The sequence below is a fragment of the Protopterus annectens genome, chromosome 6.part0 (assembly GCF_019279795.1).
Source record: "Protopterus annectens isolate FY-2018-M chromosome 6.part0, PAN1.0, whole genome shotgun sequence".
NCBI lineage: Eukaryota > Metazoa > Chordata > Ceratodontiformes > Protopteridae > Protopterus > Protopterus annectens.
The window spans coordinates 460,848,464-460,875,639 of record NC_056737.1 but is presented as its reverse complement, the minus strand read 5'-3'; the positions used below and the strand labels follow the sequence as shown (position 1 = coordinate 460,875,639).

Genomic DNA, 27,176 nt, shown 5'->3' with positions numbered 1-27,176 from the left:
TTATTGTCTTCCAGTATCCTTCCTGTTTCAGCTGTGGTGCACGCCGCGCACATCCATTTACCGGGTTTCATGCGCATTTTCATCCACATTCACATGAACTTTCAGTTACCTTGTGTGCTCTCAGCTAAGCAAAGCTATGGCTACTTCCACACCCCTATCCTGTGGCTTTGCTTAGCAACATCCAACATGGATTAGCAATGATCCAATGTGCTTACAGATATGGTGTCGCACCCCTCTCTTGATGTCATGTTTACCTCCAGGCCACTCCTCAGTGTTGTAACGATACACCGTGTGGTAAATCCTTACGCCGGCGGGACATTTGCGATTCAGTATTACTTGACTCATTTGCATGGCATTGACTGCTAATTCCTAGTTACCGCACGGAACACTGTCACAGACCCTTAGCAACCCTTGTGCCATTGACTATTATGGGGATATCATGAATTGTGTTACATTACAGTTTTATGACATCTAAATATATTTTCATTATGATCCCGTTTGCACACCGATGCACTGCGGATTTACTTTGCGTTGGTGTGGCCATTAAATTAAACGTTAGTTTTTATATGTTGTGCATGTTGTTTTATGCCATTGGCTATATATGTAGCCATTGGCATATATTAACATTATAGCATGTAAGTTTGGTCCGCTTTCATGGTTCCGATTTTATGTTTGACAACATGTAAACTGTTTTTTTTTGGTTTACATTTCTACATGCTTACGCTATGCCTGCACGTCATGAATCGCTATATACCTTCATTTGCATGCTACACTGCTGCGCATGGGGTAATTAGCATACATGCGCCGGGAGCTGTGCAGCTCTGGCATATGCTGGTAGTGCACATGGAAACAGGTCTTACCTGAATCGCTCGACGGCCATATTTGGCGCTAGATAGCCGACGCTACTCCGGCACATGGCGCAAGTTTCATGAATCCCGGAGTTTATCTATTATCTAAAAATAAAACTTTGTGTGTCTCATCATGGTCCCTCACATGCCTGGCTAAGGCATTTGTCTCTATTCCTCTGGTGATATCATATATATGCTCCCTCATAGCGGTCTCTCAGCCTTCACGTTGTCATTCCAACGTAGAAGGCAGGACAGACTGTGCAGTGTGCCAAGTATATAATATTCATACTGTCACAGTTAGCTAATATTCTGAAGGTAAACTCCTTCTTTAGATCTGAATGTAGAAATCTACTTCCAGTGTCAACGAAGGTGCAGTAATTACATTTATTACAGGGGAAGGTTCCATATCTGACTGCATTTTCTCTTCTTGTTTCCATGGGTTGTGGTCCACATAATAATCTTTTTATAGATTTTTTATTCTTAAAAGCAAATCTCGGGGTCTCACCTACCAGCCTTTTAACATCATCATCAGCACATAGTATATTCCAGTTTTTTCGATATACTTCCTGTAGAGATCTAATTTTACTCGAGTAGGAGACTTGTACTCTCATAGGTTTCTGACTAACAGTTCCTCCATCTATGATGGTATCCATATCTGAAAAATATGGCTTACCTGTTCCTTCCCTTGCCTCAGATAGACCCACTAATGACTGTTGTATCTCTTTTTCTCTGTACCCTCTATGTATGAACCCTTCCTTCATGTTCTTGATCTCTTCCTATATGTATATTACTATTATGTATCTTTAGATGCTGCTGTGTTTTCACTATTGAATTGTATTGTTTGTTTGGAGCTTTTCTCCCCGGGCCTCCACTGACAATGGACCTGCGTCCAGTCGGACTTTCCCGCAAATGTAAAACAAAATAATTAAGACATGCAGGTAGGTGAATGGGTATGCCTTCTTTGAAGGTTGGACATCGGGCTGGCAATTCAACACCATAAAAATCTACTGCCAATCATTAGCGGACCGGAGTTCTGCTGTGGTGACCCCTAACCGGGAAAACATTACTTACCGTTCGTTATACATCAAACCATTCATAAAATACTTCGGTTTCTCAGAGAAGCTATGTGCATGTGTGCCATTTCTGATAAATGACCACACACTCCTGATATACCCAAATAGAAGCCCCATAACAATTACAGCATGTCCATTTCATTTTTTTATATATATTTTTTCAGCAGACATCCCATTTCTTTTCATAACAGTTTAATTCCACTCTCACCAAGTAAATATCATTTCACTTCCTTACAAATTGTCCAAGGTCCTTGAATAACCAGAGAATATTATTTGGACTCACACTCACAAAAATTTAACAAAAATGATTTAAGTGAACGTTTTCCAAGTTTTAACTATACAACAAACAGAATATTAACTTTTTAAATTGATCACCTGCTGAAAGTGATCAACTTTCTGAAGTACTGCATAATCTCCAGGAACCTAGAAAATCTGTGCAGTTTACCTGTGAACAGGATAGCTGAAGGCTGTGTTCTTATCTAGCTAAGTTCTTAGGTAATTGAAATATGGTACAGTCTGGTTGGAAAAAAACATTAGGCTACTGAACTTCTCATCTAACAGCAAGTGTGCTGAGTCTAGTAGGGATACTAGACTGCATAGATTTCCATTCCAGATGAAGATGTCTGTCTACAATATAGATTCATAGGTGATTACTAAGCTAATGGCCATAAAAGGCCTTTTTAAGCCAAGCCATGCTCCCCAGATATATTTGGCAGGTTTTGAAACCACCTATTTTAGGGGGGATAAAGCTTGGGTATGAGTAGTCAAGCATTTACAAGCTTCCTCTCTCTAGCAGGGACATAAGTGGCAGATCAGGGGTACGTTTACTATTCCCCATCCACTAATCTAAGTTGCATTTGAATAAGTGCAAGGTGGAACTCTGCTTCACGTGAATGGGAAGCCTGTTCCAGAGAAGGTATAGTCTCTGAGACACATACATGTCTCTCCAACATGTCTTATTAATGTTGCATATGAGGTTTAGGTCCACAGACTAGGTGTTTCTGATAATATGTGTTTTGTGAATGTATAACGTGTCCATAAGGGATGGAACAGAGGATGATTTGAAGGTCAAGCATAGGCCACCTCTCAACAGTCTGTAGGAGACTGCGTACAAGGATAAGGCTTTGAGGTGTTCCATGTAAGAAATGTTGTTTACACCAGGTATTATTTTTGTGAGAAGCATCTCTGGACATTCCAGTTGTTGCATGTGCCTAGTCAGGAATATATTGAAGATGCCATTGTATTCAATGACTGGTCTAATGAGGATGGAGTACAATGAAACAATGACATCTTTGAACCTAGATGCCATACCGTTTCTTATAAGTTGCTCAACATAGAATGATTTCCTTACTACAGTAGACAACTGATTGACAAGGGCCAAGTTACTGTCTCCATACATTCCCAAATCGTACCTCTAAACTATCTAGATTCTTCCAGAATGTACACATTTTTGCTTCATATTTTGCTCTGTTCCTCATAAAATTTCCAGATTTCTGGCTAATCACTGAAGATTGAAGTCCCTAAATAATGACAGACATTTGAGCTTTAGACTTCACATCCTTCAGAAAATTCATGCTGACACTAATTTTGTAATTCTAACAACTTTCTAAGTTTCTAAGTGGTGAGAGAGCCTGGTTGTTATCATCATTTTACCTGCCTTGTTACTAACTTTCTAAGTTTATAAGAGCAATATTTAAAATATGTTCCTATTTTGGCCCTTTGTTCCCCCCTCCATTATTTTAGGTTTTGTCCAGATTTCTTGGGATTTTAGGGTGAAAGGTATGTCCACAATCCCTGACCATGGTGTCAGCTCTTAGGAGTGCATTATCAATGCAGCAATTTTCACAGGTGGTGGTCTTTCCAAAAGATACTTTCATGCATTTTTTTGGCATTGAGTTTTAGACAATGACTCTGGCACCAATTATTAGTGTGTGTCAGGCCTTCTTGTTTGTTTGCTTCTTTGGGGGATTCTATGACTATGCCTGGTTTGCAATTATCTGTGAATTTGATCAGCCAGAGATCTTTGATGCTGGCTTTGACTTCAAAGAAATAGCTGCCAAAAAGAACCAACCTCAGCACTGAGCCCTGGGGAAATCTGCTAGTAAATGTCCTCTTTGTGGAGGTAAATTCATGTATTCTGACTTTTTGTATCCTGTCTGTGAGAAAACTGGCTATACAGCTGGTGACTTAGGGGTTTATATCTAATTTCATGAGCTTATCTACAATGCCAAGTGGTGTATCATGGTGAATGCTTTGCCATGTCAAGATAAGTAGTATGAACCATTTTGCCCTTTGATGACCTTCTTGAAGATGTCCGTCAGGATGTGCAGGCATGACATGCCTTTGACAAAACAAAATCGTGTTGGATCCAATGTCTGAAGGTTGCCTGTGTCATTATTCATCATATTCGTGATTATTATTTTCATGGCCTTACATATGAGACTAGTTTGGCTTATGGAGCAGTAGTTTCCTGAATCCGTGGATAGCCCACGCTTGCACAGAGGGATAAAATCTGCAGTCCTCCATTCTGTTGGTATGAAGCCTGTTTGGAGGCTATTATTGTATAATGCTTCTAACGGGCCCAATAACGTATGTTTCATGCTATGAAGGAGGCATCCAGGGATATTATCAGATCCCAACAATGCAGAATTTTTGGCCTTGGTGAATGCATTGAGTACCTGTTCCTTAGTGATATTTGGGGAAGATATGGTTGGGGGTATTTCTTGAGAGGTATCTGGGGAAGACAGCAGGGTAAAATTGGAGCTGAATTTATTGGCCAGTAGATTTGCTATATCCTCTAGCTCGGTATGGATGGCTCCATTTACAATTAGTCTGGCACATTGTTGTGTATTGCCTTTGAAGTTTTGAACATAGCTGAAGAATGCCTTGTGGTTGTCATAAGCCTGGGAGTTTAGTTTTACTTCAAATCTGTCTTGGTAGACTTAATTAGTCCCTCAGTTGTTTATTTAGTTTAATGAGGGAGTTTCTACCTTGCTGGGCAATACACATCCTATTTCTGGCCACGTTTTCTCTTCCTTTTTTTACACAACCTACTGATGATGGTATTCTACCAGGGTGGCTTGTTTTTTCTAAGTTTGTCCTGCGCTTATTTCAGGTAGGTACTGTTACCTCTATGCAGCTGTAAATATAATTGTAAAGGGTTTTTGTGAATGACTCTGCATAGATAGTAGTGTTCCCTGAGTTTGTGGGGTTGGGGCGAATTGAAATTTTGCCACGTTGTCACTTAAAAGTAGGAAGTTTTTCTTGGAATAATTCCTAAAAGTTCCAAGGTTACCTAGTGTCCCGGGTTTTATTTCTTTTCCTAAAGAGACAGCTTTATGGTCTGACCTGACCACTAAAGACTTTATTCTGGGTACAGCATGCAATGTTCCCCCATGTTGGTGTCTCTAGTGGAGTAGGGTCATGGACTAGTGGTCCAGTACATTCATGTTGACAAAGTCCAGGAATCTTTGTGCCTGAAAGTTTGAGGTTGTGCATGATTCACAGTTTATAGCTGGGTAACTAAAGTCACCCATGAGTATGGTGTTGGATTGAATGTTGGGGACTCAGGTTCATTTAAGTAAGCAGTATGGGTTTTATGGGCCATACAGGGGACCTATAGTTCACAAAAATACTGTATAGGATTTTGCTTATGGTGAGTTATATTTGAAGAAACATCCTACTGTGTTACCAGCTTTGAGGTGTGTTTGCTTCTTATATAAATTGAGACATCTCCACCTTTTGTCAATTTCTATGCAGTAGTTGTTTTAAATGTATGCAAGCATTATAGCCCTGCACTGCTGGGTGCACTCTTTGGCTTTAAACCAAATCTCAGTAACTACACAGACATCTACATTCTCCAGGGTGGTAGATTCCTGGCATTGAGCAATGCCACATTTAGATTATTCTGGGTTGGCTTACCTATGCTGGATTGTTTATCAGGTTGGCAATGCCTACAAAAAATAACTATGGGTTTGACAATGTTTTACCCACTATTTGAAAGTCTAGTGGGACCAGCTGCAGACCATCCCTGGCAAAGCATCATTGTCTGTCAACTGTATCCACCCAGGCTAACAAATATTGTACCCCCTTTGAATGACACCAAAAATTAAGCCAATTATTAAAATCAATTAGTTTTCGTTCATATTGTGACATCAGCCTTGGAGAAGGTAGAATGCTGCTCAATGCTAGGTTCATACTGGCCTGGAACACATAGTCTGAGACCTCCATCATGTCTCTCTTCATACAGTTCAAGAAGATACATGTCAAATAATTTACTCCCATATGGACTATAATGGAGTCTTAGTGGTACTTGTGGTTCAATGGCCTGAGTTTGTGCATGATCTGGGAGTTCCTGGCCCCTGATAAGCAACTGACCCTAACCTTCTCTTTGCTCAGCATTATGACTGGGACATTGATGTGCTTCACACTGGAGTCTCCTATGACCAAAATGTTGGATTGTGTGATGGTTTGCCTTATGGGATTAAACACGGTTTGTTGGGTATGCATGTGCTCTTATTTTGTTATTTTTTCCCCCTGGACTTGCCAATCATCAAACCTTCCCCCAAAGGAGAGAAAACCTATTCATTTCCTTACCTAGGAATTTCACTATGTATCAGGAACATAGCTGAACTGGGGGGAGGTGGGTATCAGATATGAGGGAGAGTTATAATCTCACAGGCATCCTGGTAATGAAGGCATTTTTTCATGGAAGGGGTTTGTGGGATGTGCATGTCACCATAGAGGCCCACAATGCCTTCCCAATGTGAGTGCAGACGTCCACACACATGTGATGAAGGCTATCATCAGGCATTGGCTTGTTGAGACTAATACCCTTCCCAGGCTGCACATGTGCTGCTCATTTGTGTCACTGCCCCTTCTCTAAGAGATTGTGGCAGTGCATTGCTGGCAACAACCCACCACCCCCTCAGGACTGGCATGCCTACCCTTCCATCCCAGCCACGTCAAGTACTCAAGCCACTAACTGAATTCAAGACACATGGGCTATAGTCGAGGCTTTATCCCTCTATGCCAGTAGTGATAGCTAATTCTGACCTCTGTTTTAATTCTTTATCACAACAGGGCTTTCTATTGGGAGGAAGGCAACTTTTATAGCTTTCTTTTGCATTAACATTTTGATTGCTTTTTCTTGGAGATTTTGGCTTTGCTCAGAGGTACAGCAATCTCAAATTTAGTACATCTAAGTATCAGGGGTGCACACAACTGGTGGTGCAGGATCCCTGTGAAAAAAATATGCTTTATCGGTAGTTCAGTGAGTTTTGAATCCTGCTGCCTTGTTTTAAACTCATACATTTCTTCATATATCTGAGTGCTGAACATGTATCTGTCACTCAGAGTTTATTCACACATCCCTTTCAATTATAAATTAAGATGTGTAGCAACATAATATTAAAGAAAATCAGTGTGAACACTACCAGAAGAAGTCAAACATTCTGGTGAGGTTGTTTGCAAAAGAAATGCTAGATTCTGGGTAGGGTGCTTTGTGAACTTTTCTAAACCAGTTTTCCCAGTCAAGAATAAAATGTGAAAAACAATGAACAGTCCTTATGGGGGTATTCTGTACAATAGCTTGTTTTGCTCAACAAATGTCTCTTTCTTTCTGTAAGAGAACACAGTGAACAGAGCTGACCCTTGTACCAGATGAAAAGGGGGTGTGGCAAAGAATACACAGCACTGTCTTTGTATATTTGACTGCTTCCAGTAATTTTATAGTAATCATGAATGTCAGTATTAAATAAATGAAAAGGATGAGTAGAATATGTTGTCATGTCAGATCATGGGAAATCTGAAGATCGGTATTTTTTTTTTGTGTAAGGGAAGAAATATTTTTAGCCTGACAACTATCCCAGCTGTTCTATTTACAGACACAGCCTGGATCTCCCTAGATTATCCACATTTTTTTAATGCAAAATTCTTTTTTATACTTATTTCACACAAAGTATTGTTGTTGTGCATACTGTAAAATTCCATCCTTTTCAGATAACACACAGGTAATAATTCAATGTGAAAAAAGAGGTGACGTTTAAGGCAGTCAAAGTACATTTGTAAGTGATACTGGAGTAAAACTTTTTTAATAAAAACTTAAGTTACATGTTCAGTCATAGATTATTATTATTATTTTACATATGTTGACCGGGCTAGTCTAACTGGATATATGTCCATTTTCAGTAGAGGCCCGTGGAGAAAAGTACCAAGCACTAGCAGTGACAAGGAATACAATATATAGTATTAGTCAAGTAAGTTACAGTACATTGGCTATGTTGGTAAGAACAAAATAGTAATAAGTCATTTAGTAGGTTGAACTTAATATCTAATAACAGAGAGATAAAATTACAAATTTTTTTTTTTTTATAATACGAAGTAAGCATCAAAGAATAGTATGGAAGAGAAGTGTAGAGAGAGCAAGATGTAACAAACTCCCGACATAGTGTCACCATTTAAGAAGGAAGCATTCTACAGATGTTAAAGTGCTGGGCTATAAAGTCAAGAGACCAAAAGTTAGCTCCATCAGCTAACTCCTGCATGTCTGATGGCTGTGAAGAAATCATCAGATCCTAGGTCCCAGTTTACCTGTTAAACAAGGGATCGCTCATCCCAGTAGGCCTGTTTGATTAACATTATTATTCTGTGCATGCTACAGTCTTTCTTTTTACAAGTTAGAGGACTTATCACTCAAACATTGCGAAGACTCACACTAAACTAAAAAAATGATGATCCTCTCACTTGTCTGTTTGCCTTGCATTAGGAAAGAGAAAAGTATCCCAAAAAGGCTATTATACTGTATATTGTCAGTAGCAAACTTTTTGCATGAAAGGGGACACATTTGATTAGGATACACCTCATCTGATCACAATTCTTTTCAGAAAATGTTGTATCTCTAACTGCATTTAAGTCAAACATAGCATGAGAAGGCTAACAACAAAACTAAATGGTACTCTGACATAAGGTCCATTTAAATGGAACTTTGTAGAAATATCCTTTTAAGATGGAAGAGTTCACAATAATTTTATCAGAAGTAAGAAAATATAATAAATACACATTTAGATGCAATTTTTGTTAGAAAGACAAGTAGGCAGTTGGTACAGACAGTTAAAGCTGTGAAATGTACTTCCTGTGGTACAGGGTTTGATTCACCAAGTCCTACTGTGTGACCTTGAGCAAGTCAATTAACCAGCAATTGGTCCTGAGTTGTCCCTGGAAAGGGACTGTGTGTCCAGGGGGCCTACCTGATTAATAAATGGGTATTATAATTAGTGCTAATAGTAGTAGTAGTTTTGGGATCATAAAGGTAAAAACCAACTGGACTTCACTTAAAATCAGTCACAAACAATTTCAGTTTTTTTGTTAAATTAGGCAAATTTTGTATGACGTCAAATACTTGCAGGCAATAAATTCCATTGGAGAGGACCTTCAACTGAAAAGGCACTGTTGCCACTGAGTATCTTGTTATGAAGATTAAAAGTGATGTGGGAAGAACATGAGGAGAAGTCCTGATACAAGGAGCACGTTTTGTTTTCCCAATTGTAGAAGGCCGTACCGTACTTACAGTGTAAACATTTAGCAATAAAGGAGGAAATGAAAGATAAACAATGAGCTGATGGAAAGCAGACATTATTAGATAACGCTCTGGAAAAATGCCAGTGATGTTTAAATAAAATACATATAAAAGTACAAAATAAAAAAAAAATAGTTTTAATGACTTAAAAACAGGCTGGCAAGATGGCACTTGCATTTAATTTCATTTAAATACAAACCGAACAGATTCTATATGCAGAAAGTTCCGTTATCTAAATGGTATACTGGGTAATAGCATAGCAGACCGTTACAAAGTGTAACGTACCTCAGTCATGCAGTTAAGCAAACAGGTAGAAAGGATGACTCATGATGAAACAGCAGTATACATTACGTATAGTCACTGTACTTCGACACAAGGTGATTCTGTTAGCTTCATGGTAGGAGTGCATAATATTGTCACCATAATTAAGTGACATTTTTTATAAGCTGTGTGGGTGGAGTGCCCAACAAGTGGATTGTGGTGCACAAACCATTTAAAAGCTGGGGGGAAAGAGGCTGAATGAGAAAGTTGACAACTTTCCTTGATTGACATTAATGGATGTATAATGTGCTGAAAGGCGAAGTGAAGTGCACTGTACATCATTCATAATAAAAAGGAAGCTTGCAGGAGCGGCACTTTCATGCAACCGACTGGCCTTTCCTCCTTTATTTTCCCTCATTCCACTGCTATATAATCCTCTGTTCAGCCAAAAGGCATGGTTGCTTCAAACTGTTAACAAACTTACAGCCCCTTGGATGTAATTTGCTCTTTGTGCTTGGATCCTTGCTTCTTGCAGGATGATGGTTAAAGTATCTTTGTGTTCTAGATATTAATGAAAACAACAGCATGCTAGGAAACAAGCTTTTCAATGCTCATGACTTGCATGGCTTCACTTTCATTCACAGGGGCAAAGTTTAAGGCATTAACAACCACACAAGTCTGAGGTGGGCACTGACAACACATTACAGATCAGGCATGTGCCCTGTTATGTGCCATGGCTCAAAAATGTTTATTTAGGGCTTTGCATGAGCCTTTCAGCGAGCTAGTTAGTTGATGATTACTAGGGGGCAAACATAATATGCTGAATGCCATTCTTACACAGCCATGTCTGGAAGTCATATACCACAGATTGAGGGCCATTATCACTTACTAAGTTCCTCTGGCAATTTGGTTCTGACAAAAAAGTCACTTAGTACATAAACAGTGTGATTAGAAGTAGAAGAGTTCATGATAAAGACCTTTGGCTATTTACAACATTCATCAACAACCACCAAAAATGTCATCCTCATAAATATCGTGGTACAGTCAGCATGGATCCACTCCTAGAATGAGGTGGACTACTCCCACAGATACAATGGTACATGTAATGACATATTTTAGACTATCTGGTAGCCAGTGTAGCCCATTGCCAGCTATTCAATGTCTTGATCAGCTTTTGATTACCACAGAATTTCTATCCAGTGACTTCATTTTTACTACTTCAAGATAACCTTGATGTTCTTCAACAGTCTGGATCGTAATGCAGTAAGCATGAAAATCCTTAACCCCCACATAAGAAGCACAGCATTTAAGGTGAGTTTCTCCCATTTCAGATAAAAGTCAGCTAAGGGAGATTTGTGTTTGACTGTCTAGACCTTTTGGGTGTCCGTGTACTCTTAAAATAAAAGTGTGTTATGTCTGGTTTCTGCTTTTACCATATCTGCTGTGACTAGCAGGGTCTCAGTCTGATTGAAGGACAATATATTCAGAGCGTCTTCTACTTTGTTTATCAATTACAGTTGCCAATGGTAACTGAGACAACCCATCAGCATTTCTTCTACATGCAGTATGATTACACTCAGTTTTTGTATCTGTTCGAGAATAATACTCGTCATTGCATTTGGGTAGCTGCTGTGATAGGAATTCCCTCTTTGGGCTAATTAAGGCCAGTGGCTGATGGCGTATAAGAAGTGTAAATTCTCTGCCCAATGGGTACTGTTTAAACTTCTTGACACCTTACACAAGACTTAATGCCTCTGTGTTAATTTGGGTATACTTTTTCACAGCTGTAGATAAGTAATATAAAGCAAACTCTATAGATCTATCACCTTTGCTGGTATCATATAAAGATAAAGCCCTAACTAAAGCCCTGTCCACCCAGTTCAGGTGACAGATGAAGAGGGAGGGAGGATGGGAACACCCATCATGATGGACAGTGCCCTGTGTACAGGCATGCAGAGCAACAAAACCTTCCTGGTGGAGCCCAGGAAGCCATTTACAATGTGCTCATTTGAGGGGGGGGGTACAACATGGTTGGCAGATTTGCCAGTGATCTGCCATAATAGTTTACAAACTTAAAGATGGATTGGAGTTGTGAAACATCTTGTGGCCACTGTGCCTTTAGTACAGCCTGAATTTTGTCTTGATACTTATTTGGCACTTTGGGCATCGACATTGTATCCACAATACGTGACGCTGAGTTTCAAGAACTATTTGCCTTACCTGGCTCTTAGCCATTACCCTCCATTCTGGAGTCTTTTGAGGTTTCCTATATGCTCTTCATCTGTAGCTCATAAGACAATGATATCACTAAGATAATACTGGACTCCACTCATTCTGTGGAGAACTTGACCCCACTGCCAGTTGCCAGATAACTAGTGGAGGTGCTTCTCCAATCACCCAAGTGGCTGCAATTATAGAGATTCTTGATGATATTGATTGCTAGGAAAACCTTGGAATTGTCTTCTTTCTCTGGAAGTAGGCATCATCCTGACCATCTTTGAAAAGCAATGCCCACCTTACAGAATGGCAAATATATCCTCAATTATTGGTAAAGGATATTGTTTAGTTTTCAATACTGGGTTAGCTATGACTTTAAACTTATAACAAAGTCCTCTGATTTTTCTTTACTACAGAAATGACACGCATGAACTCCAGTCTACTTATTTCACCTGCTTCCAGCTGATCCAGCTCCTTTGCAACCACCATAAGGACTACTTAAGATTTCAGATGTTCCTTGTAAAATCATGGAGACACACACTCATTTACTATAGTTTTGCCCTTAATATACCGCAGACACCGCTGTTAAATATAGGGAACAGTAGATCTCAACATTAACTGCAGTTTCTCTGCAGTAGTTTCTAGTACAGTAGTCGTACCTCTCAACTGTCCAGATTTTTGCCTCATATTTTTGGTCTGTTCCTTGTAAAATTTATGTTTTTCTGTAAATTCAGTGGGATAATGTGAGGATTTACAGTTTTGAGTTTCAGACTTCAAATCCTTCAGAAAATGTATGTTAACATAGACCCTGTTACTCTAGCAACTTTCTAAGTTTATAAGAACAATATTTAAAATCTGTTCCTACTTTTGGGCCTTTGTTCCCCCCATTTTGTCAGGCCTTGTCCAGATTTCTTGCATTAAGAGGTTGAGATGTATGTAGCTCATGCCTGAAGGCTCTTTATCTCTTTCCAATCAAGTGTCAGCTTTCGTAACCATTCATGACCCTAACGGTACATGACCATATGTAATGTGCAAGTCTAACATTCTTCTTTGATCATTATATTCTACTGTCACAGGTAGCATTCCCAGAGACATCATTTTTTTCAGAAATGAATGAAGCACAAAAGTTAAGTGAAGCTTTTATTTGAAGATATGACCTGTGCCCACAGCAGTAGCTAATCAGCCTTTGCCAGTAAACAAACTTTAATAATAATAATAATAATCATAAAAATGTTAATATCATTTATATCTCTACATATTCCCTTTCCTTTCTTTTGTTTATATTAGATGCTGTCTCCTTTGACTCACTGCCTTATATGTCCCCAACAAGTTCTTCCTCAGACATCTTATTTACTCTCAGAAAGACTCGACCATAATAAATTGAGACCATGATCCCCTATAACCAATCTGTAAATTTGTAAATAAGCATTTTTGTAGGAGAGCTTGCATCCCTCTGCAGCCTCACAGACTTACATATACTAAGTCTGTGGTTGCAGAACAGTGGGGAAATGAAAAACTCCCCACATAAATGCACAGATGTCTCACTGTGATCCCACACAGGTGAAGTATCTAGCCTTCAGTTTTGATCAGTTGTGTTTCGGCAGTTGCAAACAAAGTGGTCCATGATCACCTATATGAAAACCATGGTAGTGATATCTTTTTAATAATCGCCAGGAATGTATAATCCTGCCTAATTTCTTTTTCCTCAAATTAGAAATACAAAGAATCAAAGTGGGTCTTATGCGAATACCTTATAGGCAACCACCTAAACTTAAAACTGGAGCATTTCACCCTCTTTGAAATTAATTTTGAAACTGTTCAAACATGTAAATTTTAAGACTTCAACCTGGATTTTTCTTCCACCTTTTCCCATCATAGTAACTTAGTACAAACTGCAGTCTCTAGTACACTGTGTACATGCTACGAGGCCACACAGTGTACACAGTGTTGTAGAGACTGCACACTATGTACATGCCACAAGGCCACACAGTTTACACAGTGTAATAGAGAGACTGCGCACTATGTATATGCTACAAGGCCATACAGTGTACACAGTGTAGTAGAGACTGCACACTATGTACATGCTATGAGGCCACACAGTGTACACAGTGTAGTAGAGACTGCACACTATGTACATGCTATGAGGCCACACAGTGTACACAGTGTAGTAGAGACTGCACACTGTGTACATGCTACGAGGACACACCTTTTCTTGCAAGACAAGAGAAGCTTAGCAAACACATGGTAGGAAGGCTCATGAGGCAATCCTAAAACACAGTATCTTTCTTCTTACATAATTTAGTAACAATAGTGCCAATTTTCAGGTCACTTTGATTAACATTTGTCACATTATAATCCAGTTCCCACATAAAAAGACAGCTGCTGTCCTATCCACTGCTGACCTACTCCCATTCTCTTATCTTTCATTGTTAAACATCTACACTTGAGCTATTTTCCCTCCCCAGATAATATTCTAATACTTTTTGACTCCCTACTTCTTCACTGCACTCTAGCTAGACTTTTTCACATTCCTTTTCCACACCTGTCGCACTGACATCAGGATGCAATGCCTTCTTTTTCAATGCCCTAAAACCTGAACTGTTTCTCCTTCTCCAGTGTGCTGCCTTCCAACTTATGCAACATTTTAAACAGCAATGAGACTGTATGATTCATGCTTCTGTAACTGCAAAGGTTCTAATGGTACAGCAAAATGACCTGAAGTACCTCTGACTAGACATTTTGATTTTAAATATTCAATTTATGTTAATCCTTAAAAGGTTTTGGCAGTTGTTATCCTCAGCTGCTCCCTGTTTCCCCATCTCACTTTCTGTATTTATTCTTTTTTTTTTAACCATCAGACTTTCTTGTTCCATCTCTCCAACCTCATCCTGTATACATCTTTCTCTTTCTCACTTACAATATCTCTCTACCACACTTTCTCACCTTTTGTCATGTAATACTTCTTTCTGTATTCCTGTGTCACTGTTAATATTCTTTGATCACTATGTAAGTAGAGCACAGCTGAAAAAGCTCTCTCTTGGTCAAGCTCACTTGCCAACTCAGAAAAAAATAAATATAAATAAATAAACTCACTAAAATCTCTAGCTTCCATACTCTTCTGGAAGCTCCCTCACTCTCCTGCAGACCCTACATACATTCCCACATCAGAGATCCCTAAGCCAATCCCCTGATTAACACCCCGATTATCTCACCCACCTCTCATCCATTCTTTCCTGATCTTTTCACCCTGTCCCATTCCTGAGACCCTCTCTTTTTCCATATTTAAAATGTGCTTGTAACCAGCTAGATCTCTCTGTCTCAAGTGCCCTTGCTGTGGTCAGCTCATGGAGCACAAACAGTTAGCCCAATCACACTGTTGGTGATTCAGGTGTGGGAAGAAACTTGGAGCACTGATAGAACTGGTATTGAGGGGTAAGGAAAGATGAAGTGTCCTGTAGCCTATTGTCTTTTTTTCTTCTGGGAAGGTATGGAGTTGTCTTTCTTGCTATGCTAACGCTTAGAAGTTTGAGTTGGTCAGCAATGCAGGATTCCACACTTATAAACCCATTGCTTGCACAGATGCATTAGCAGAGGGATGTGTACAGTAACACGCTCACTTCTCAGTGGTACCAATGCATGTATATCTGGTGAGGACTTACTATGGATGCTGTTTTCCCCTTATCAAAGTAACGGTACAGTGAGAACCTCACTACAGGCAATGCTAAACCTGCAGAGTTTAGGTTTCAAAGAAGGGGTGATCCTCAAAAAGGGACAATAGGAAGGAAGGAAGTGCCAGAATGCCTAGTGTGGGAAATAAATGAGCAAGTGAACCTCCCAGAAAATCAGCTTAAAAAGCGTAAGGCAAGTATAAACTTAATACAAACTTTCAACTTAAGACATCCTTATGATATGCTATAAGCATTAAACTTCCACCTGAAGGAAACTTGTAATGCTTCTTTAATGATGACCTGTACCACAAATTAATTACCTGATCATAATAAATGCGGTCTGTGTTATGAGTCTTGAAGGGACTAGTTAGTTGGTGTGAACAAGGCAATTATGGGACAGTAGCTGAAGTTTAATTAGCATAAAAATGGACAAATCATGAGACACAATGGTTGATGACACAACAGGAATATGGAAAAAATAAGCACTTCATCTATCTTCAGAATGAAAATAAACTTTAAACTACCCTTTTTTAATGAAAAACAATGCACTCTTTCACAACTTCCTATGAAGTTAAGAAGCAGGCCACCAATATGCACTAAAGCTACTCAACAATCAATTTAATAAAAATTAGGTTTGCTTTTCTGTCTTAAACACTTCCTTCATAAGTTAAGAAAAGCAAAATAAACGTAGTTATAGCGAATATGACATCAAAACAAATTTGTCATTTGGTGGCTGAATAAATAGCAGCAGGGTAATCTGTGTCACTTGCTAATTTAGATGGCCTAATTTCAGTGCCTTTACATACCACGATTTGTACTTATTTACAACTTTATATGTGTCTGCTGGCACTCTTATACTTCAGGTATTCTTTTCACCTCTTCCCTCAGTGCACTCTTTCAGCATAGCTTTTCTGACAGCATTTTCTGCAATCTGTGTCTTTAAACCAACAATGCTCTGCATTATGTGATGTTTTCCATAGTATAAACATTATTGTTGATAGGCATATAAGTCAGCTTATTAACTATACAATCTTTCATTTTTTGCTATATTTCAGATGCATCTTCTCCAGCTGTTTACAATGACATTGTGCATTGTCTAGTAATAAACTCATCAGAAAGCAACCTTTTCATGTGAGTAGATGCTACATATTACTTTATGTCACAATGTATCAGACAGTCATATTCCAGGACTAGTTTTGCCATATATTAAGACATGACTGGCCTTAGGCATAAGCGACCTAGCCATCTGCCTAGGCACCACTCAGCCAGGGATGCTTTTACAACTTCTTATTTACTCTTTTCTCTTTCCATCTACCTAAAACAGTACCCCTGTTTGAAGCAGTACCCAAAGGAGTACTCTGCACGCCTAATTTCCAGGCTTTCTATTTGGTTCCAGCCATGATATACACAAGTGACAGATTGTTTGAGGCTCTCTCTGGTTCTGTGATCCATTACCTAGATTATGGGGGGGGGGGTTAGGACCGAGGCTGTTGTAATGTTGAAGTGTTTGCTTCTCTCGGTACTTTATGGGTCTGAAAAAGAATACCATGGGCTAGTCAGGATGCATCTTGACAGAGCGGTATGGTTTATATCTGGTAAGGTAACCTATTATTAATAACTATACAAGTGTCGACTGCCTTTGAATTCAGAAAATGTCTGTTTTTTGCATTATATTTGGCCTGTTCCACATCTTATACCGTGGAGAAAATGGACAAATGTAGAACACTTACTGATAATTTTAACTGGAAACTCACAGCATGATTAAAAATGCTAACAGAACTTCTACTAAGCATGCATAATTAAGTATTGATGAATGACTTTCAGGCTTTGTATCCTTCTGAAAATGTGTGCCAGTGCAAAACCTGTTTTTCGAGCAACTTGACTACAATTATATACACCTCTAATTCCATAACCAAACTACAACAACTAACCTAGTCAGCCTTCACTACTACTTAGAATGGATGTATAACAATCACCTTTCCGCCAACCCTACAGAAACCAAACTCATGCTCTTCATACCTAAGAAGTCTATCTCCCTTAACAAAGCCCAGTTCACTATACTCTCACAAAGAAACACATTGAGTTCATTACTCAGACAAAGCTGCTAGGAGTGCTTATAGATGAACACCTGAAGCTCAATATACACATACGCCACAGCATCAGCAAGACCCACCAAACATTGGAATCCTCTATAGGCAAAAAAACTTCCTTAGCCCCTCCACAAAACAAGTTCTTGCTTCCACTTACCTACTACCTTCTCTACTCTACACTGCACCTCTACTTACTAACCTCTCATCCTTTCTAAAAGCTAAGCTTGAAACTTGTTACAACAAAGTTGCTAAATTTGCCTCTAACACCAAACATTTTACCCACCACTGTACTGCTCTGCACTCTCTCAACTGGCTTGAACTGCCTCATTACTTCTCCTACCTACAACTAACTACAGCCCACAAAATGATCTTTAAACCATCAGACTGTCCTGCCCTTAGCCAGATTTTCAGTGCCGACCGACTAAATAAGGCTCTCAGATCCAAGAATCAGCACCTTTGCAGGTTCACAAACCACTCCTGTCTGCTGGACAGCTTCTATAGTCTTCCTCTCTAGCCAAGGCCTATAATGCCCTGCCTTTGAGTATTAGAACTACAAAAAATCCTGACACTTTCAAAACCTCCTGAAAAGATTTTTTATCTTCCACCTGGAACTGTACCTGCACCTTACCTCCTTCCCTCAAATCACAATCAGCCTCTGCCTAACATAGATACTCATATTACACATGTAATATACTTAATACAATGTGTAATGCCTTGCTACTTTATGATGTCTGAGTTATCTATAACAAGGCCAGGTGTAAGCACCACTATTAACCACTGTTAGAACTTTCTTTTTAATTTTCTGCAATGTAGAATCATGTGTCATTTTGTAATTCAGTTCACCTGTTGGAAATTTTATCCACTGTAATGAATCGAGTCTTTTTGTTATCACTTCAATTTAAATTACTTCACTAGGCTATATATAGCCCTGAAACAAACTTACTCCAAATGTATATAGTCCTGTAACAAACTCCATTGTGTCTACTTCATGTCATACTATTCATGTTTATTCTCCAGTAATGTACTTATGCTAAATGTATTTGCTTTATGTTATGCACTTATTAGTGTATCTATTGTATGTTTACTGTTTCTTATTATCTGTGGAGCTTTTCTCCCCGTGCCTCCACTGGAAATGGACTCTTTGGCCCGGTGGACTATCCCGGTAAACAAATGCAAATAAATAAATAATAAAGAAGCGCAATAACTATTTAAATAAATTACTGTATAGCACGTTTTATTTATTTATTTGTTTTAGTAGAGTGAGATGTCAAAAATGCACACAGACAAAATGCTTATAATTGCTGGGGGATGTCTGTGAAGGAAATTGTCTGCTGTTGTTTGCTCATTATTCTGGCTTTGTAGGACTGATGTGATATGTGTGAAACTACTTAAAATTCTTTAATGCTGCTATTTGTGTGCAACATATTTCAAATACATACATGGCCATCATTATTTTTCAGAATTAGATGTATGAAGTACACACAGAATTAGCTACAGCGGCTAGGTGGGGGGCTGTCTGTGGATGAATGTAATTTCCCTTCTTGTTTTCTGTTCAGGTTAAACTGTATTTAATCTTGCTTTGCAGGATTAGTGTTAATCTGTGTAAACTAAGATGGAATGCTTCATTGTGTATCTGTGTGAAACAAAGTTGAATTACTCTGGCAATTATTATTATTGCCAGACTCAATTATTTGAGGTGTACACGGTCAGCAAAATTGCTGTAACTGAAAGGTAAGGAGGCTATATGGTGATAAAACTGACTTACCCCACCTTTTGTTTGACTATGAAATAAAAGTCACTAATCTAGCATGGCAGAAATAGTGTCACATAATGTATAGTATTTGCTGAAAGTTTAAAACTGGTACTGCCATGGCTTCTACTTGTGTATATGGGGGGGGGGTGCACTGTATTTAAGTGTAATATGTTGGCCATAATTTATTTCACTTTCCATCACAAACATTAGCATTGTACACAATAACTAGCTGTCTTTGTTACTGGTTTGACAGTAATGTGATGTGTGTAAAATCAAGTGCTTGATGGCACAGTGAGTGAATTTGCCATTTCACAGCACTTAAATCTGGTTGATTTCTTGGTTATAGTTTCTCCCATGTGGAGTCTGCATGCTCTCCCTCCCTCTCTCTCTGTGGAGTTATCTATGAACACTGGTTTCCTCCAACAATCCAAAGACATGAGTAGGTGAACTGCTATTCCTCCAGTTTGCCTGGAGGTATGCATACAGTAAGTGTGTGTGACTGCGTGTATGCACGTGCGCATGTATGTTTGTGTTCGGGCATTTTGTAACAGATCTTCTTATCAGGGGCAGTGTGTATAAGTAAGCGTGTGTGTGTGTGTGTGTGTGTGTGTGTGTGTGTGTGTGTGTGTGTGTGTGTGTGTGTGTGTGTGTTGGGAGGGTATGAGAATAAAAATAACCACTGACATTTATTGTGGGCACAAACAACATTGCTGAGTACATACATTGTCAACCATATATACAACACTTGTAGGTAGCACTAAAAAAAAAATAGAAAAGAAAAAAGAGTTAACAAGTCATTATCTTTCAAAATAAGGCAAACATTTCCTTAAAGTTTTTAGGGGTCTAGTGCCTCCCCTTACCTGAGAATATATAACTGGATTTTTAAATAGGATTATTGGTGGCCTTTGCCCTGAACCCCAACAGTTCTAAACTGGTCCTGCCCATATGTGCACACAGGAGGTTGCTGGACTTGTGTTTGTGGCTGCAGATGGTGTGTCATTCATTTATTTAATTTCCCTCGCACTCAAACCTCAGAGATGTGCAAAGATGGTCACTGTGGCTTATGTGGGGGCTGGGGACAGAGTGTTCATTATTTCTTTCATTTTTAATTTTCCACATAATCAAGCCTCAGGTGTGCACAGATCATTATAGCTTGTATAAGGTTTGAGGATACTGTAGTCATTATTTATTTAACTTTTTTTCCTCACATAACATAGAGTTTTGCACAGATTGTCACTACAGCTTTCCTGGGGCAGTGTAGTGCCTAGGAGCAACAAGTTATAATACATTACTGGGATCATTATTGTTTCATTTTCCTCACAATTAAACCTCTGTCATGTACACAAGTAGCTATCTTTTGGGGGATAGGGGTAATGAAACATGCTGTTTATATATGTCTGACGGGAACATCAATTTGGTAATTTCAGTTTCATTCCAGTCTGACATGAGGGAGTACACAGAAAGTGGCTGTCTTTTGTAGTGGGGTGAGGAGGCACTCCATGTATCCATGCAAGACTGCAACCACTTGAAATAAATCACTATGGCCATTTCTACCTTCACTTTTATCTCAATCCAAAAACATTTTTTCTCGAGGTGGGTAGGGTGGCAGGCATTCAGCCCCAATATGGTTTAAGCATCATCACAAATATTTGTCTCTTCAGTTTCTTGTGAACTAATATTTTATCAACTTTGAACATTATTGCTTAGACACAATTTATTTCTTAATTGAATGCAAAAATTACTGAATTTCTTTCCTTACTCATGATTTTGTTCTTACAGGTACAGTTGAGTCTGGGGTTTGGTGAAACTGCATAGGAAGTAGACAGACCTAATAGTAACATTGTCTATTTTGGATAAAAAATATCATGCAGTAAATAATCTTCAAATCTGAAATATACTGAGACTTCATTATTAGCAGTGGAATCTCTCACACTGAGGCTGAAGCACTTAAATAGTGATATTGTTAGACTTCGGATCTGATAGGAGTGGGTTCAATCCCCCATAACCTGTAGGGTTACAGTCACAGGTGTTAGACGACTTGCAATTTGGACAGTCTCAGACTGCTATGTACCACCTCCTCCCATAATGTACTGTTCAGCTTTCCTTCTCCATATCTTTAGGTTGGTAACTATTTGAAATGTTGAGACCCGATAGAGTTTGTCCTCAAACACAAAGACTGAATGGCCCAAAAATGGATAGTTTTCAAAGTTGCTGATTAATTTCGGAATTCTGGTGTGTATTCCCACTGAAAGCATTTTGACCTACTGATGTTTTGGTGTCTGTTTCCCACTAAGGGACTTTTAGTAATTAGAATTCAGTATGATAGATCTGAAGAAGCGTGCAGGTGGCACGCAAAAGCGCTCATCTTCTTTTATTTTATGGTCTAATAAAGAGAGTGGAATTTAGCCAAGAATTCTGTGTGTTTCGTGGAAGACTCAACAACTTATTTATCATCAATGGACTTTTAGTAATGTTAGCATTGCCTTGCTCCCTTTGCTGCATTTGTTTCTGCTCTTATATACTGTAGGTGTGAGCACCTCTTCTTGAACTGCTTCCTTTTAATGTTGTTATTAAAAGCTTTTGGCAAATACTCTCATCTTTGTCACAGGTCAAGGGTTTCATCGCAGTCCATATTGAGAGAAAATCTCACCACTAGAAATGCAGATTCTGCATCTTTTTTGACTAAGGAAGGTCAAAATCCAAAGAGGTGTGAGAACAGTACAGTTAAGTTCAGTGACTTATAGACACAGAAGGGAAAGACTGCAATTAAATTTATGGAAACAGGCTTTATCTGCATTAAGGATGGTTGGGAATTGATGAATTCTGTGTAAACTGTGCTGCTAGACCTACTTCAGTTCAAAAACTTTTCATTTAGTTGATTTTTATATCTTTAAAGTTGCCCAAGGCTAAGCTGTCTCAATAAATTTAAAGGAAGGTCCAAAACAAACAGTGAATTCTTTCCCCAGGATTCTTCTATGGGTTCGCCAGTAAAAATTGCTCAAATTAAATTTGTAGAAACATCTAGCAGTATTTATGTTCCACAAATGCAGTGACTATTTCAGAAATTACTTCTCCAGTCTTGATTCAAACATCATCAACTGTCAAGCTGGCAGAGGAATGACTTTTAAGGGAAGGTGAGAATTGAATGAGCTATGAAATGTTGGATTGAGATAACTGTGTTGAAAAGTATATGTGATGTATAAAGTTTGCAACTGAAAATATGTCAACATTGTTTATTTTCATTTATATAAATGTATGATTGCCTATGTCATAAGTGATAATCCAATAAAGATGCTTTTGTTTAAAAAAAAAGTTGAGCTGGTATCAGGCAGGAAAGGTCATATCAATGCCAAGACTGTGAAGCTAAGACCACCATTGCTGAGGCATGCCCCCACTAGCTTGGTTGCAGACCTGCATTACAAAACATTGGTGGATTGATTTTCACTCTGCTGTAGAAAGTTGCCAAACCGCCTTATTTGGTAGAACTAGACCTCCCAAGCCTTGTCTGTCTCTTGACTGTACAGCATTAGATGCTTCCATAACAGTGCTGTTCGTTTTGGCACTGACTCTGTTGAGGCCAGCATCAACAGATGCTGTACTGATGTCGCTGAGCCCTCCCTTATCAGTGCTAGAGGCTTCAGCATCCTTCTTAACAGTGATGCCTGTATGATCTGGAGACATCTATGTAACCTTTGGAAATGATCATCCCAGAATAAACTGCTTCCATTTCAGTTGGGGTCCCCAACTCTTTGATGGGTGGTTGAGAATCGGTGCCAATGTTTTTGCCCTCTTGTTTGGTGTTAATTTCTGTATTCTTGCATACTTCCATTAATAAGGAGATTGGCATTGATTATTTGAGAAAATATTTGGCCAGCTTTACCCCTTTCACCAGCCATGAAGTTATTACCATCGCTGTCCTTATGGAATTAATTCTGGACAACAATTGTTTCAGTTTTGATGGAAGATTATTCAACCAAACCTCTGATGTTGCCATGGGGTGTGGGTGGCCTCTGTGTTTGCTAATTTGTTCATGGCAATGTGGAAACAAATATTTTTTGTTCAGCACCCTAATTCAGTCAAGATCTTGTTCTATAGACTTTACATAGATAACTTTTTATTTTGTATGTGTGCGGAGGGTGAGGCATCTGTGAAGAGTTTACCTCCTTTGTAAATGACTTGAATGAAAGTACTTTCTGAGGCTTAACATTGGAGGCTTTGGTAGCAGTATTAACTTTTGAATATTCACTTAACTTTTGATTATGCTAACAAGATACTTGTTCGCCAAATTTTTAGGAAGTCTACATTTATCAATCAGTATTTGCCCAGAGATAACTTGCATCCTATGCATATGAAACATGGTGTTGTCAAAGGGCAACTCATACATTTGAGCAGGCTCAACACTGAACAGTGTTTTTCTGAGTAAATTGTCCAAGTTGCAGGTTTTTTTTTTGATAGAGGTTATGCCATACATTGGCTCAAAAATAGAGGAAGAGGTAATTTTACAAGGGAATACAAAAGTTTGTCCCATTTTGAGAAAAACGTTTTCATCTGAAGTTAGTGGTCCTATTCCTAGGGAATGTTGAAAGCAGTAAGAATTTTGTCTCAGCTTTTCCTTTGCCAGTTTGTTAATGACATCTGGGTTATTAAGGACTGCATTATTGAAAAATGGAAGGTGCTTATTGGCAATGCAGATTTGGTCAGCATTATTGATATTAAGACAGTTTCCACCTTTAAGAAATACCAATGCCTTAAGTCCATTTTGGAAAGAAGTACAGCCACCTCTACAATGAAGAAAACTAGTTTACCATATGGCACTTACAGTTGTTGGCATTGTAAACAATGTAGATGCATTGTTAATTCATCTTCCTTAGAGATCAAATCTTGTGGCTATTTATTTTGGGCCAAGCAAAGATCTGACTGTTGCTCCAACTGTGTTGTGTACACTGTTAACTGTAATTCATGTCAGAGTTTTTATATAGGCAAATCTATTAGAGCACTCAACAGAAGAATTTATGAGCATTGTTTGGCCATTAAAAAGAAAGACTTTTCAAATGCTTTGGCCAAGCATGCTGTGTCTTGTATAAACTTTAAAAGCATACTTTTGCAGTACTGGCTTCAATTAACAGTACTGGGTTCAATGGTGATTTTAAAAGTATGACTGAACGGAAAAAAACAGCCTGGCAGATCAGATTTAGGAGTGATCAGAAGCCTGGCCTTAATGAATCTATTAATATTAAATGTTTTTGCCGCAGCACAAGTATATCTGAATATTTAATTAGCATTTAAATTAAAATTTTAATTTTTAATTTTTAGTTTTTTATTTTATGTTTATTAGTTGGCAGTCTTTGTATATTAATATTTAGTGTATGTTTCTTTAATTTTAAGTGTGATGTAAGCCATTCCAAGTTTCTTTTGGTCTGATTGGATCATTTGACCTTTTTGGAGGGTTATTTAAATGGTATTGATTCAGTTTAGATTTTTCTGATGAAGTTCTAATGAAATTAAAGAACAAAAGGGCTTAAAAATTAATCTTTTCTCTGTGGATATTCACTGCTGCCAATGGAGTTTGTTTGAGTCTTCAGTTTTTAGTTTTGAGTAGGTGAGAAGATGAGTTACATATGTCACTGCAGGGACCCATTATGCCTTACCCCTTGCAACTGCATGTTGTGCTTCAATAAACATGCTACTGAAGGCCACCACTAAGCAATGGCTTGACAAGCTAGAAGCCTGTGGCCAAGACATTCTTTGCAATGCTGTCCCTTCTCTGAGGGACTGTGGCAGTTTGTGTTCCTGCTGTGACCCTCCATGCCTTCTGGATGGGCACTGACATCATCCCATACCAGCTCCCTCAAGTGTTTGTGCTGATAATTGAACTTAGGTTACCTGGGTTATAGTCACTGCTTTAGCACTCTGTGCCACCAATGCTGGCCAGCAATAAAGCCCTTTTTTGCTCTTGCTCCTGTTATACTTGACTATTTATGTGGTATTTCTTACACTAGTCTGATTTTTTTCTTCCATATTGTATACACAACTGCCATATCTAATCATTACCTGTGTCAAGATGGTGTTCCTTTGGCATCCCTTAAAGTTTCTAAAGCTTTATGAAAGCTAAGTTGCAGCTGACGCCTACTCTATGTGACCCACTGTGTCTTCTTGAGGTCAATATATTGTTTTGAAAAGATCATTCAAACTCCCTCACAGCCAGCAGCTATGGCTGAATTAAAGGTCTTGTTTTAGAAAACTGTTTTCTTGGTAATGATCAGTTCTGCTTGGAGACTCAGAATGACAAGCTCTTTCAGTGGATCCTTCAGATTTTACTTTCCATAAGAACAGAGTGTCACTTAGAAGGAACCATTCTTTCTCACCTAAAGTACCCTCTGGGTTTAATTTAAGCCAGACTATTCATATGCTTGTGTTCCTTTCTCAATATTCAAACAATGGTGAGTATTTGCTGTATTGCATAATTGTAAATAGACAATTGTAGTACTATTTGTACAAATCTGAATCATTTAGAAAACATTCTCAGCTGTTTGATTTCTTTCATTCCAAGCTTTTGTGATAAAGGGCTTCTACAATTAGGTGACTTTCTCATTTATAAAATTCTGCTGTTTCATATGACAAGTACTGACCATGAATTCCTACCATATGCTTTACTAGGGCCATGGCTACATACATAACCTTTTTCAAAAATGCAAATGTAGTTAACACTTGTACAACTGCTGCCTGGTCATCCTCGAATATAAATTTGCAAAACATTAAAAGTAATACATGATTTCTAAGTCAAGATCCCCCTTTAAGGTAATTGTAAGCAAGAATATGTTGGCCTTGGGTCTAGCCATCTTTAAGAACTTAGAACTCTATCCTACAACGTCAAACAAGAGACAAACTCCTATCAGATACAAAAGTTATATACTTACATAATGACAGATTTGTAGGAGTGTTTCCATTTTTTCAAATGTCCCCAGTCCACCTTTATGCACCTTGGATGAGATTGTCTCAGTGAGTATTACCTTAGTATGGCTAGCTCAGATCTGGAGACAGCTGCATGGTACATTATTGGATGGGGACAACTAGCAACCCATAAATGTTTTGCTGTGTCAGGGAGCAACACTCACCAACCTCTCACTATAGTAAGTAAAAAAAAAATAGTTTATGGCATATTAAATCTGTGACTGAAAACCCAGATCAGCTTTTACTATGAATTCAATCAGTATTTCTCTGTTACATACAAAGGAACATTTGCAAGACAATGTTAAAAAGAAGGTAAGGCTCTTCTTGAAGGATTCAGCTCTACCTGTCATTATCCCAGTGCAAACTATGGAATTAATCAGACCTACCACAGCAGACAACTTGGTGTTAACAAAACAGTCTAGAGAAAAGACACCTGGACAAGATAGTCTCCAAATGGTCCTATGGCTGCTTGCAGTGGACCACATACTTGAATTAATTATATTGATGGACTAGGTCTTGAAATCACAGCATATCCCAGGTCTGTGGAGAGAACTTGTGGAGCAGTCATACATAAAGAAGGCAAGGATATAAAGTGGCTGTCCTACTGACCTACCTCAGTTGTGAATCATAACTAGAAATAATTATTTATAGCTATTGTGATCTCAAGGTGATAGATTTATTTGGCAAGTATATGAGTAAAGATTAATTACATGAAAACAAAATTATTTGTAACTTTTCA

The 27,176-nt window shown here is 38.5% G+C and overlaps 1 protein-coding gene across 1 annotated transcript in view; it reads left to right on the top strand.

The window, feature by feature from the left end:
• The window catches only part of PPP1R14D (protein phosphatase 1 regulatory inhibitor subunit 14D), a 173,321-nt gene that overhangs the window by 58,739 nt on the left and 87,406 nt on the right, over window positions 1–27,176 (top strand). The gene's annotated exons all lie outside the window — the stretch shown is intronic.